This window comes from Malaclemys terrapin, chromosome 3 (genome assembly GCF_027887155.1).
Source record: "Malaclemys terrapin pileata isolate rMalTer1 chromosome 3, rMalTer1.hap1, whole genome shotgun sequence".
Classification (NCBI taxonomy): Eukaryota; Metazoa; Chordata; order Testudines; family Emydidae; genus Malaclemys; species Malaclemys terrapin.
The window spans coordinates 16,100,426-16,113,183 of NC_071507.1; the positions used below are offsets into that span (position 1 = coordinate 16,100,426).

General features: G+C 42.7%; 1 protein-coding gene across 4 annotated transcripts in view; it reads left to right on the forward strand.

Moving 5' to 3' along the window:
- Window positions 1-1,283: 1,283 nt before the first annotated feature.
- The window catches only part of AFTPH (aftiphilin), a 60,024-nt gene continuing 48,549 nt past the window's right edge, over window positions 1,284-12,758 (forward strand). For 3 of the 4 annotated variants that reach the window (XM_054021912.1, XM_054021915.1, XM_054021914.1), the window contains exon 1: window positions 1,284-1,444. The gene's annotated coding sequence lies outside the window, so the exon portion shown is untranslated. Of the gene's footprint in view, window positions 1,445-5,165; window positions 5,306-12,758 lie in introns of all 4 variants that reach the window. The other variant, XM_054021913.1, reaches the window with a different exon arrangement.

The window sequence follows — 12,758 nt, forward strand, 5'->3', positions numbered from 1 at the left end:
GTGTTAATTTTCCTTCATTTTTAATTCCTTGGGAGACCACACTGTCCTATTTCTGTGGCAGAGGCTGATAAGTGCCTAGAAAGGCTGAACAAGGGGCTGAGATTTGCTCTGTCTCTGCATGAGCTTGGGTGAGCCACCTACTCTCTGCACCTCACTCCTGCGCCAGTGGGGGCATTACAGCATCAGCTCTTAGAGTCACGTGGGAATCTCAGATTTTATTTTTTTAAAAGATACAATCTCCCATCCTTGCGGCTGGAGTCGAGAAAAATTTGAAAAGGGGGGACACAAATGCTCAGCTACCCAAAGGCAAATAAAAATACCCCCCAAATTAGTATTTGTAAAAGCCTGGTGATTTTTTAAGCTGATCTCCTGATTCCTTGAAGCCTGACTGGTGACTTTTGAATGCACGGGGCTGCCAACAGGGGCTTCGGTCTCCTGCTCTGCGATGGGACTAAGGGCAGGGCAATGGGCTGGGAGTGTGAGGGCAGGGCCGGCTCCAGGTTTTCTGCCGCCCCAAGCGGGGAAAAAAACAAACATGGCACCGCAATCGCTCCGCTCCACTCCACTCTTCGGTGGCAGGTCCTTTGCTCCGAGAGGGACTAAGGGACCCACCACCGAAGACCCAGACGTGCCGCCCCAATAGCGGCCGGAGTGCCGCCCCTTGGTATTGGCCGCCCCAAACACCTGCTTCTTTAGCTGGGGCTTGGAGCCGGCCCTGTGTGGGGGCAGTCCGCGGCTGGGCCAGGGCCAGGTCCCAAGGCTGTGCAGGGATGGGGCTGACTGAGGGGCCATCACCCCACACCCCAGCTTCAGTCCCTCCCAGCTGCAGGCGCAGCCAGACTCCCCTGGCGTGGGGCTCTCCTTCTCTAGGGCCCAGCCTGACCCGCGAATTCACCGTTGCCCTCTTAGCGAAAGGGCAACGTGCCCAACTTCAGCATGGCCGCTCGGCCTTCCGTATCGCTTCATAAAGCCACGTCACAGGCAAACGGACCGCTCTGCCCTAATCTAAGATGGCTCCTACCGCTACCGTAAGGAAAAAGGCCAGTTTGCCCGGGTCCAAGATGGCCGCTGAATCCCCTATTCTTATCATAAGGCGACGTGCGATTTGCCCGGGTCCAAGATGGCCGCGGGGCGTCGTGCGCGTCCATGGAAGCCGCTAGGGCCAAGTTACAGGCTGGGGCTTCCGCGCGGCTCCAGCAGCTGCCGGAAGTGGCGTGTCCGCGGTTGTGAGTCGCGTTGCTTGCTGGGAGAAATGGACTAAGTGGGCGGTGGGGGGAGGGGGCTGGGTTGGACCGAGGCGGGTCCTGTTGCTGCGGGCTTTGACATGGATTCCCCCTGATGGCGGCCGCCCCGGGAGGCCCCAGATAACACCGGCCTGGTCCCTGCGCGGAGCCACCCTCTGCCTGGCCATGCCAGGCCCAGCCGCCCCTGCAGGAGGCCGGAGGTAAGAGACAGCCGGGGCCGGGCCGCTGCGCTCGGGTGACAGCCGGGAGGCGGCCGGGTCAGGGCGGAAAGGTGAGACCCAGCCCGCCCCCGCCCCTGGGGAGAGCGTCCCGCTGCCTTCTCCCGAGAGCAGGCGTTGACTCAGGACAGGAGACACCCGCCCCCACTTCCCCACGGTGCCTTAGCCCCCTCTCCCCACCACACAGACTGGGGGGCACAGGCACTGCTGTGAGGCGACATCCTGGGGGGGGCAAGAAACCCCCCATCTGAGATCACAGGAGCCCCCCCCCCCCCCCTCCGCCCTTGGAGGGCCCAGAGCCTGCTCCTCTGGTCCTGTGCTAGGTGTGGGTCCGGTTTCTCTCTAGGACCGGTGCCAGGCTCTTATCTTCTGACCCAGCGGCTGGTGTGTGAGTGAGTCTGACCAGGGCCTGTAGGTTCCTCAATCGTTTCTTTCCCCACTCCTGTGCCTGGCTGTTAGTGGTGAAGATGGGGAAGGCGGTTTGAAGGGCTGTTTGGTAAGTGCTGTAGAAAATCTTAAATGAAACAGATTGCCTCCCTTGCTGGCTGTCCTTTGGGTCAATAGATCGCCCTTATTAGAGGCAACTGTCACGTAGATGCCCGCTTTCTGTTTAGTTCTCACTGTACTCTAGTGAAGCCATACATCAACAAAACTCAATTGCTTGTTGGACGCATGTCTCTAACTAAAGGTCAGACAAAACTCTTCTACCTATCTTAGAAGATATTCCAAAGTGTTTGCTTAAGATAGGGGTTTCCTGTTAGAAATGGGATTTTTAGTGCGTGTTTTGCTTCTATTTAATTCCATTAAGTGCTATGATTGGAGGATTGGGTAGAGTTGTATATGATATGCTATTGGAAATTTAAATTGTGCTGTGTTGTTAACCAACCAAACTTTTCTTTTTACCTTTGTATGACAAGGAGTGCCAGACACAATGTTTTAATAATATTCCACAAACAAATTAAGTAGTACTAAAAGTCATGTTATGCTGTTGTTTTTCAAGCAGAGGAAATCTGAAGTGGGCCAAAACAAAATTGTCAAAATGTTAGAATGATTCTGCTTATTATTACATTTCAGCATATACCTGTTTTCAGTATCATACGTGGCTATTTAACACCCTAGACACCATCTCTAATAAGAAAACAACTTTTGTTAAAGAGTAAACACAGTAATGCTGTAGTTATTTCAAAGTGGTCACTGAAGACAAGTGGTTGGTTGGCTGCTTGTTAATAGTGGCCCTGCCTGAATGTTTCACTCTTGACAGTTTCAATTTAATTTCAGTGTACTGCAATATGCAGTTCCTGTTACAGTGAACTTCTGCTCATAAGTTGTTCTGTAGAAAATAAATCATTAAAAGAGGGTCCCACTGTATTACTAAGTAATTTGTTTCTCCCATGGTTTAAATAAAGAACTGCATTTCATTTGAGCTACTTTTTAGAAGTTGAGCTCATTGTAAAGTGATCTTATTGAGTTCTGATTAAAAAATGCTATTGGACTTCTTCTGAGATGTTAAACTTAATTATTTCCTTTTCGTTTATTCAGTAGCCATACTATTATGAAGTAGACTTTTGGAAAACTCAGCCTACTTAAGCATAGGAAAAAATGCTGGGTTATATGCTATATGAGTGTGTGTATATGCACACAAACTTGCATTTAGGATGGATTGTTTTAAAAAGTCTTTTGTTTTAATTCCTCAGTATAACAACTCCTATACCGGAAACCAGAGATGTAACTTAAAGAACACAGTATTAATAATTTTTGGGTGGGAAATGGGGAAGTCACTTTGCTTTTTGTTTTAAGTAGATCTCTTCCTCATGTGTGGTTGAAAGTAAATAAAATGCAGCTAAGAACTTTAAGCAAATTTAAACCACATTAACTTTCATCCGCAGAAAAACTTTGAACTTAAGTAACTAAGCAAGGATACGCCCAAAACAATACACGTAAATTTGTTTTCTTTGACTCACATTAAAAAAAAAAATCAGTTTTTCTCTTTATGTTCAACCCAGGCAAACTACAGTGCTCAGCTGCTCCTGTAAATGATGAGGTGCTTGAACAGTGTCTTGTTTTTAAGTGAACTTCTTTGTTATAGTAGTTTCTTCTATAAATACTTTTTTCTAAATTTAAAGGTTTGGGTTGGTGCTACAGGGAACAATTATGTATTGGCAAGGATATCTGCAAGGTGACCTGATAGGTCTTTCCATTTCTATGATTCTAATATTTATTAAATGATTTGAATAATTTGTTTAAAACCTCAGAATCCTTTTCTGAATGAACAGAAGGAAGGAAATTGACTCCATTCACATTAGTGTGTTATGAAGGCAGGTAGCTGGGGAAGGAAATGTGAAACCTGAAGTTCATGTTTTCATTAGAAGTCAATGGAAAACAGAGTCTGTTGTTTCAAGTCCTGGACTTATGCAAGTACTACGTTGTTCTTAATATATCAGCTATATAGATAACATCATCTGATAAATGATGAATGATGCAAGTCTACTCTTGCTAAGCTAGTATAACACAATACAGCCTCATGGTGTTTTTTCTTATTATCGGTTGAATGCATGTTTTTGTATGTTTGTTTATTTGCTTTAAAACTGGTGAGCTGTAGCAACAATAAAGCGGAGGCAGCAGTGACTCTTCTGCCTATTGCAACAGTACTCCACGTACCAAACTTTGAGTGAACCTTAAAAATGAGAATTCACCTCTGGGACTGTCGTCATCTGCTTCTTGCTTTAGTGCATATTAAGTTTGAAGGGTTTGTTATATGTAGCTCAGAGCATATTGTTCTGAAAAATATCTGTAAGAACAGTTGACCCAGGAGAACATAATTCTAAAGGGGTGTAATCCAGTACCTAAAATTTATACTTAAATACTGAGTTTCATGCCGAAAAATATTGCTGACTTAATTGAAAACGGTTCTAAAGTGAAACTTCAGAAGCAGTTAATGCTAAAATTTGTGACTCATCTTGTAATATTTATGTATATTATGGATTAGTAGTTTACTCTGTATGCAACAATACAATGTGTATTACTGCAAATCTAGACCTTAAATTGATTCACAGTCACTGGCTGTAGATAGCTATATGAATTATAGGAATACTCATTCTCTGATAGTGAAGTTTTAGAAGATATAGCAATTGAAACTCCGTTATAGATTATTAGGGAAAAGTATTGAATCTGATTTTGTTAAGGGGACACTGTCAATTCGCATTGGGCTAAAAATTTACATTGTATATTTAAGTTTCCAAAATCTGCTAGGACTAGAAACATTAATTTAAGTGAAATTATTTAGCTGTTTTAAAAAATTCCTCAGCCCAACATAATGCTAGTTCCTGAAAACTATAAAGTAAAATTTTAGTCCTATTTCATTGCCCAATTTGAATGAAATACAAAAAGTAAAACAGCAAAAATTAAATTTATTAACCATGAAACAATTTAAAATCTAATCTAAGATATTATTAGTAACCCAGGAAAGGATTTTTTTTCTAAAGTTTAAACAACTGTCTCTCTCAAGTGTTTTTTTTTTTTTTTTTTTTTTTTAAATAACCTAGCACTTGCTAACGGAAGGCTTTGCAGCTTACTGAGACCACAGACAATTGATGTAAAAAGTTTATAAAGGGATTCAAGAGAAAATGGTATTGATTATTTAAAAATGTTGTGTACATTATGTTTTGTAAATACAAGCAGAGATTAATACAGTTCATATTTTTAGACAAAATGACCAGCTATTCTCCTCAACTGTTCAGTGTGTCCAAGCACTAATGATGTTCTGGAACTCCTGCTGCAGAAAATCTTACTGTTGTGACAGAGATAGAATCGAAAACATTGACAGCCCTGAAAAATAAATCAAAGGTAAAATCTTCTTGTGGATTTTACTGTTAAATTGTAACACTGAAAAGAAAAGTAGGCTTAGTAATTAAATTTAGAAACAAATATTAATTTATTCCAGTTTGATCAGTAACTCTCTTCCTAGGATTGGTTTTTTGGTAAGTAGGACTCGGAGTGTTGGGAATCAGAAGATTTTTTTTTTCTCCTCACTGTCCACTCCAATCATTCTAGAACGAGGAGTGGGTTTATATACTGCATCTCTGATTTTTTTAATAATTTTTTCTTCCATTATTAGCACATCACCAGTGCATTGTCTAATGTTCTGAAGTTATTATTTAGAGGATTAGAAGTAAATATTCAAGGCCATGGCTCTCCTCTCTATTCCTATTCTCAAATGCATCACTTTGGTAATGTTTGCTCTGCTGTTGACCCAGGTGCAGTTGATAATTGAATAACTTGAAATTAGTGCTGGTTCAAGGCTTCCACCATATCTTCAGGGTCATGGGGAAAAAATGAGGATTTAGCTTGATAAGCCAGTAATGAGTAGAGTTATAAGAGAGGAAGATGTCTTTCAGTAGAAAACACGTGGATGCCCTGAGGATCATAAATCTCATTTTTTGTTGAGGTGGTTTTTGTTCCCATTAAAAAAAAAACAAAACAAACAAACAAAACACCCTGCAAAGGCAGGAATAAAATGCTGTTGAGGAAGGGAAGATAACAGAAGTTAGTGATTGAGTTAATTTCCCTGCCACTGGCAGATTTTTTTCACCCAAAGCACTTAAATATTTTAGTGATTGGTGCTAAAGAAATCTCTAACAGCACATTTTTTGATCCTTTTTTTTTTTTTTTTCTTTAATCTGCTTTCAGGTGTCTCAAGTGATAGGCTTTCTTCACTTCCCCCAGGGAGAATCAAATGTTACAACATTTTATTGTTGGAATGTCTTGCTAATCAGCTTCAATTTTTCACTTAACTTCTTCCAACTACTTTTAATTATACTTTTTTACCATCTTAAATAGTTATCTCCCTCCTTGATGTTTACACCTTTCAATATTTCTCCCCTTTAGCTCTTTTCTTTCCTTCTTTGTCAATTCCTGGCCTCCTAATTTTGTAGCTCTTCTACAGCCTGCCTCTGAAATTGGATGCTCAGAACTGAGCACACTATTTTGAGTATTGTCTCAAGAGCTACATAGAAAAGGAGGTAAACCCTTGATGCCTCTGTGTACATTTCCCAACATTACATTGGTCTTTTTTTTCCTGCCATGTCACATTACAAACTAGCTGTAGCTGTGTAGTTGACAAAGCCGGGCTGTCACAGGGCAGGTGTGGGGCTCCAGCTAGAGCCTGTTGCCCCTCTGGGCTCCCCATTCCCAGCCATGCTGTGTCCGCCCCACTCAGTCTGTCTGCTGCCTGGGCTCCCTGCTCCGAGCTGGGCTGCACCTGCACCGTGGGGAGTCCTGGTGCTGTCCGGAAGCTCCTGCTCCCCACCACAGCTAGGCTCTCTGCAGGGAGCCAGGAGCTGTAGAGTAGTCGCTGAGCTCCCCACCGGCTGCCTGGAGGCTGCCGGCTCCCCACAGGGAGGCCAGTGGCTTCACAGAGGCTCCCAGAAGCCACCCGGACTCCAGGCACGGAGCTCACAGCTGGGAGCCCAACTGTGGCAGGGAGCCGAGAGCCCCAGGAGGCAGCTGGGTTTCCGGCGGTGGGGAAGCAGCATGGGGCGCTGAGAGCCCAGGCTGCCTCTCTTAAGTTGGTGGAAGAACTCCTGGTGAGACACGCACCACCAACAAAAGGAGGGTAAAGTGCACTGTTCCCTTTAATTTTTTATGTCTATGTGCGGAATGAATTTTGTTATGTGCACCAATATGGAGGTGGTGTGTGACATATCCCCTTCATATTGGTGCACATAACAAAATTCATGTGGTTGGGGGGGCAATGGGTTCAGAGTGTGGGAGAGGGCTCAGGGCTGGGGCAGAGGATTGGGGTGCAGGGTGTGTGGGGGCTTGGGTGTGGCTGGGGATGAGGGGCTTGGGGTGTGGGAGGGGGCTGGGGCAGAAGTTTGGGGTATAGGCTCTGGGGTGGGGCTGGGGATCAGGGGTTTGGGGTGCAGGTTGCTCTTGGGCTGCAGTGGGGAGAGAGGACACCCCCCAGCCCTCTCTCACCACAGCAGCTCGGGGCTGGGGGAGAGGTGCCTTTCTGCGGCAGCTCCAGCAGGGCTGCACCAGGCTGAGGGAGGGGCTCCTCTCTCCGGCAGCTCTGGCGGGCCTGGGCCGGGCCGAGGGAGGGGCTCCTCTCCCCCAGCCGCAGCAAGTACACAGCAGGTCTGTGCCGGGGCTCAGGGCTGCAGTGGGGAGAAATGCCTTTCCCCACTGCGACAGGTCCGTGCTAGGGGAGAGGCATCTCTCCCCACTGCAGTCCTGAGCCCCTGCGGGGGGTTTAATAGGCAGCTGCACGGCCATGTAGCTTAGAGGGAACTTAGGTAGAGTGGACCTGAACCACCACAGTAATTACTGTGTTGGTTGTAAGTCGACCTAACATAGGTCAACTTAGTTTCTAGTATAGACATGCCCTTAGAAGGAGGTCTGTGGAAATTGAAGTTGATGTAACTTTGTTTTCCAGCCTGCACTCACCTGCCTCCTACACATTGCCTATGAATTTGGCCCACAGTTTAAATATAAAGGAGTCTAAATTGGTGTAACTCTCAAACCATGGAACGAGAAATAACTAAGGGAACAGTAAATGAATGTGTAAATTTAAAGCAAGGGATAGTCTACTTTAATTTACACTTTCTTCATTTCCACGTAGTTGGTAGAACATGTAAATTACACAAACTCCCACTCCCTTTATGCTCACACAGTGTTAAGTGCTTCTAGAATGGTTGGAGGTATCTAAGGATGTCTGACTTATACCATCTTAAAAATCACCTCTAAATTTGGCTCGTAGAGTTTGAGATTTATCTGAGGTTATGTCTGCACTACAGTCTATGTCGGCAAAATTGTGTCACTCAGGGGTGTGAATATTCTACCCCCCAAGAGACAGAGTGGCTGGCAGAACTGAATTTGGAAATGGGACTTCCCAAACCCATGCTTAGGGCTGGTCCCCACTATGGGGAGACTGACACTGCTGCAATCGATGCAGCAGGGATTGATTTAGCAGGTCTAGTGAAGACCCACTAAATTGATGGCAGAGCACTCTCCGGTCGACCCTGATACTCTCTGAGAAGAGTAAGGGAAGTCGATCGGAGAGCATCTCCTGTCAACACAGTGCAGTGAAGACACTAGAGTAAGTCAACCTAAGCTATGTCGACACTAGCTACGTTATTCACGTAGCTGGAATAGTGTAATTTAGGTTGATTTTACCCCTAAGACAACCCCTTAGTCCATTGGACCACCTGTCATCTGTCACTCTTTGGCCTCTTTCAGCATTATTGCTTTCCAGTTTTCACTCTCCCATTGAATATTTGTATTTCAGATTAAATTTCTTGAGATGTATATACTTCCGTATTTTTTATTTAGAAACTGATGAAACTAAGAGCAGGTAAAACATAACTCACCTTGATCAAAATTAAATATTCAGAATTATTGCTCTTGTTTGCCTTTAAAATAAAATACAAATGTTCATTTGCATGGTGTTGTCAGTGAATCCTTTCAATAGCAGTAAGTTTGTCAGTTATAAAGGCCTTTATAATTGATAGACATTGAAATATAAAGTTACAAGTTGAAAACTTGAAACCAGTTTGCAACTAGTCATGTAACAAGAAAGTAAGCTTGGCATAACAATTCTTTTGAATGGTAAGTGAAAGACTGTAATGGACCTGCCTAAGAGATAAGTTTGCAGGTTTTAATGGTCCTCGTGGAAAACAAGCTCTTTGTGCAGGTTCTCCAAACATATATTCTTGCACTTCATGCAGCAATAGTGGAGAACATGTATCTGTATAACATATATATAGAAAGATAAAGGAAGCAAAACATTATAGACTATACTGAATATGGCCCAAACCAGTTTTATTTTTAAAACTTAGCTTGGGTGTGTGGTCAGCTCTGGGAGAAGCTATGTGATTTGCATCACTCAACACTGACCTCTGTGGATCAAAATAAGCTTCATGTAATTCAAATGGAAATACAGTCTTCTTTTAACACAGAAGCTGTGGTGGTTGAGATGGGAGAACTAGGACTCCTCATCATAGTACAAACAGTCTGCTCCTCTAAGGCTATGGCTACACTACAGAGCTTACAGCGGCACAGCTGTGCCACTGTAGCGCTGTTAGTGCGGATGCTGTCAGCAGAAGGAAGAGAGCTCTCCTGTCGACTTAATTCCTCCAGCCCCTGCTAGCAGCAGTAGCTATGTCCCTGAGAGAAGCTCTGTCTACGCCGACGCATAGGTAACTTACGTTGCTCAGGGGGTTGCCTTATTCACACTCCTGAGCAACATAACTTATACCAACATAAGCTATAGTGTGTACATAGGGAAGACAGTTGCCTCTTCGTGTTGGAGACTGAGAAGACTTAGAACAAAAAAGACTTAGAACATCACATGATGCTTGTGATATAACCACTGCTTTTTATAATCATACAGATATGGAAAGATCACTAATGACAGTTAATGCTTTTCTTCAGCATATGTCTGAATAGGCATTGGAGTTAAAATTCACACTCTATAGGGGAGGATAGGAGTGTGACTCTTCAATCAGTTCACTTACTGTAGCAATTTTGGGCATGATCTTTCAATTTTCCTGACTTTGAGTATAAAAAGAGAATTGGAGCTGCTCAGAAGGAGGATAACTATTGTTGAAGATACATTTTGTATTGAGAAGAAACTGATCTCTCTGATATATCTAAGTATCATTCTAAAAGTGAGTTTGTGAAAGTGTCCAAGCAAACAGTTTAGAGGTGAACAGTCAAGGACACGTTCCATTACCTCACGTTAATTTTTTTTTTTTTTTTTTAACTCTACTGCCAGAAATCCAGGTTAGTACAAGCTTCAACCCATGGAAATAATTGCCTCCCTTACATTCTCTCACACACAGTGGCACTTTCTACAAAAAATAATCCATCCTTATTTTAAAACAATTGCAGATAAAGCTCTGTTCATAAATTCATGTTTCCAGAATTTCAAATGATTGGATCTTGGAAAAAGCTCTTCTAAACTTCTATTTCAGAGCCGTCTTCTCTAAGGGTAGGGTTGGATAATTTTATATATTTCCCTCAAGGAGTTAACCAAGGCTCATGTGTGTCTAAATGGCTCTAATTGGGCGGACACAAACCCCACAGAAAGATAGATGGAATACCTGTTTTGCCAGTTTGTATAGGCAGTGGTTTTCAACCAGGGGTGCGCAGAGTACATCAGTACATCAGCTCATCTAGATATTTGCCTAGTTTTACAACAGGCTACATAAAAAGCACTAGAGAAGTCAATACAAGCCAGAATGGGACAGACAGTGATTTGTTTATACTGCTTTATATATTAAACTTGGAAATGTAAATAAAATATTTGTTCCAGTTGATTTACTTTATAATTATATGGAAAAAAAGAAAGTGAGCAATTTTTCAGTAATAGTGTGCTGTGACACTTTTGTATTTGTATGTCTGATTTTGTAAGCAAGTAGTTTTTCAAGTGAGGTGAAACTTGGGAGTACACAACACAAATCAGACTCCTGAAAGGGGTACAATAGTCTGGAAAGGTTGAGAGCCACTGGCCTAGAGTGTGACTCAGAAGATGTTTAAACTGAGAATAGAATTCTCTATCACAAAAGATAAACCCACAATTCTAGCTCTTAGACTTCATTTGAGATGTCAGACAAAAGCAGGGATTGACAACTAAAGGAATTAATGAAGAAAGCTGTCATGCTGAAAAGCCACAGATTTTACAGAATGTTAATGTCTGAGTGAATGACAGTGGATTCACTTCAATAGTTTATGGCTTGGGAGGGGAAAGCTGTCACTGTAAATCCTCCTCTTTTTTAGATTCTGAATTTTTAAAGAAATTTAGCCTATGGGCTGAAAATTCTAACGCTCGTTTCCATTTCATAGTGAGAGTTGATAGTATTGCCATCTCTTAAATTGAAAAGTGTAATTGCATTCAATTTTTGCCATTTGAGTTAGCCAACCTTAGAAAAAAAGGCATGATTTTTCCACTGAATTTTTAACTTCGTCTTCAAATTCTTGAAAAAAACTGATTTATCCTTTTATGTACTGTGATGCATCTTTCTTATGCCCCTGTGCATTAGTAAATACTATGTATGTATGTATGGAGCTCTACTTAGGGTTACCATATTTCACATTCCCAATAAGAGTACACTGCCAGGGGGTGGGGAGGAGTTGGAGGGAGGGGGAGAAGAGAACAGTTGGAGGAGCTGAAGGAGGTACCTGCATCAAGGGTACTTACTGGAGGGTGGGGGGTAGTTTCACTCCCTGTCACAGTTGCAGGGTGGCTGGCATAAGCCCATGACGCAGTGACAGCCGTCCCTCAGTGCCTCCATGCAAGACCCCCTCCCAAGGGGTGGGAGCTGGGACCTGGGTAGGTGGGATCCGGCAGCTGTGGCTGCAAGGAATGGACCAATGAGCTGCCAATGCAGGGAAGGGACCAATCAGAAAGTGGACCAATCAGGGCTCTTTCTGAGCTCCAACGTCTTCTCTGAAAAAATCTTGGACATTGCCTGTTATTTGAAAAATCCACCCGGATAGAGGCTCAATAAAGAGGCAATATCTGGGGGAAAAACGGACATACGGTAACCCTAGCTCTTCTCTATTCGTTACAATTGAAACACATATGTATGATCTCAAACATCAGAGCTTCCAAATAAGTCATATGATATACATGTATGTAGTTGAATATGCAGTTAGATTATTTTTAAAAAGACATTTATTTTACATGGGGCTAGATTATAAAGTTAAACGTACAAACACTAAGACAAGATGCAAATTGGCAAAGTTATGATTGCTGAAGGTCACCATAACTTGACATTTCTCAAGTCTTGACCATGTAAAATCATTTGCAGATCCTGTTGAAGGATCTGTGCTTTAAACAGTTCCATTGTGTTGCTGTGTACTAATTACTAAACAGTTGATCTATTTTATTCCATTTTAGTGGTGGGTTAAGTGATCCCTGTTTCGTTTTTAAAAAGCTTTGAGATAAATACTATATATACATGTAAACTCATCTTTGGTAGGGACATTGTCTAGAAATAAGAACTGTTTCTTTTAAATTCATTGGTTTTTGCTGTTCATTTCTCACCTGAAATCCTAATCCTTGGTGTTTGACATCACAGTTTTACTAGCTGTGGAGATAAATGTGGTTTTTGAAAGGATTGAATTCATGTGATGTATAAGAAGCAGGAACAGTGAATCTGATTTCATGCAAATCCGTGAATTTAAAAAAGGCAAATTCTCCACATGTGGTGATAGTGCAAAATAGATATACTGTAGGCAGAATGTTTTCTAAACAAAAAGCTTTCAAGTTTAAGCAAGGCTTCTGACTCTAATC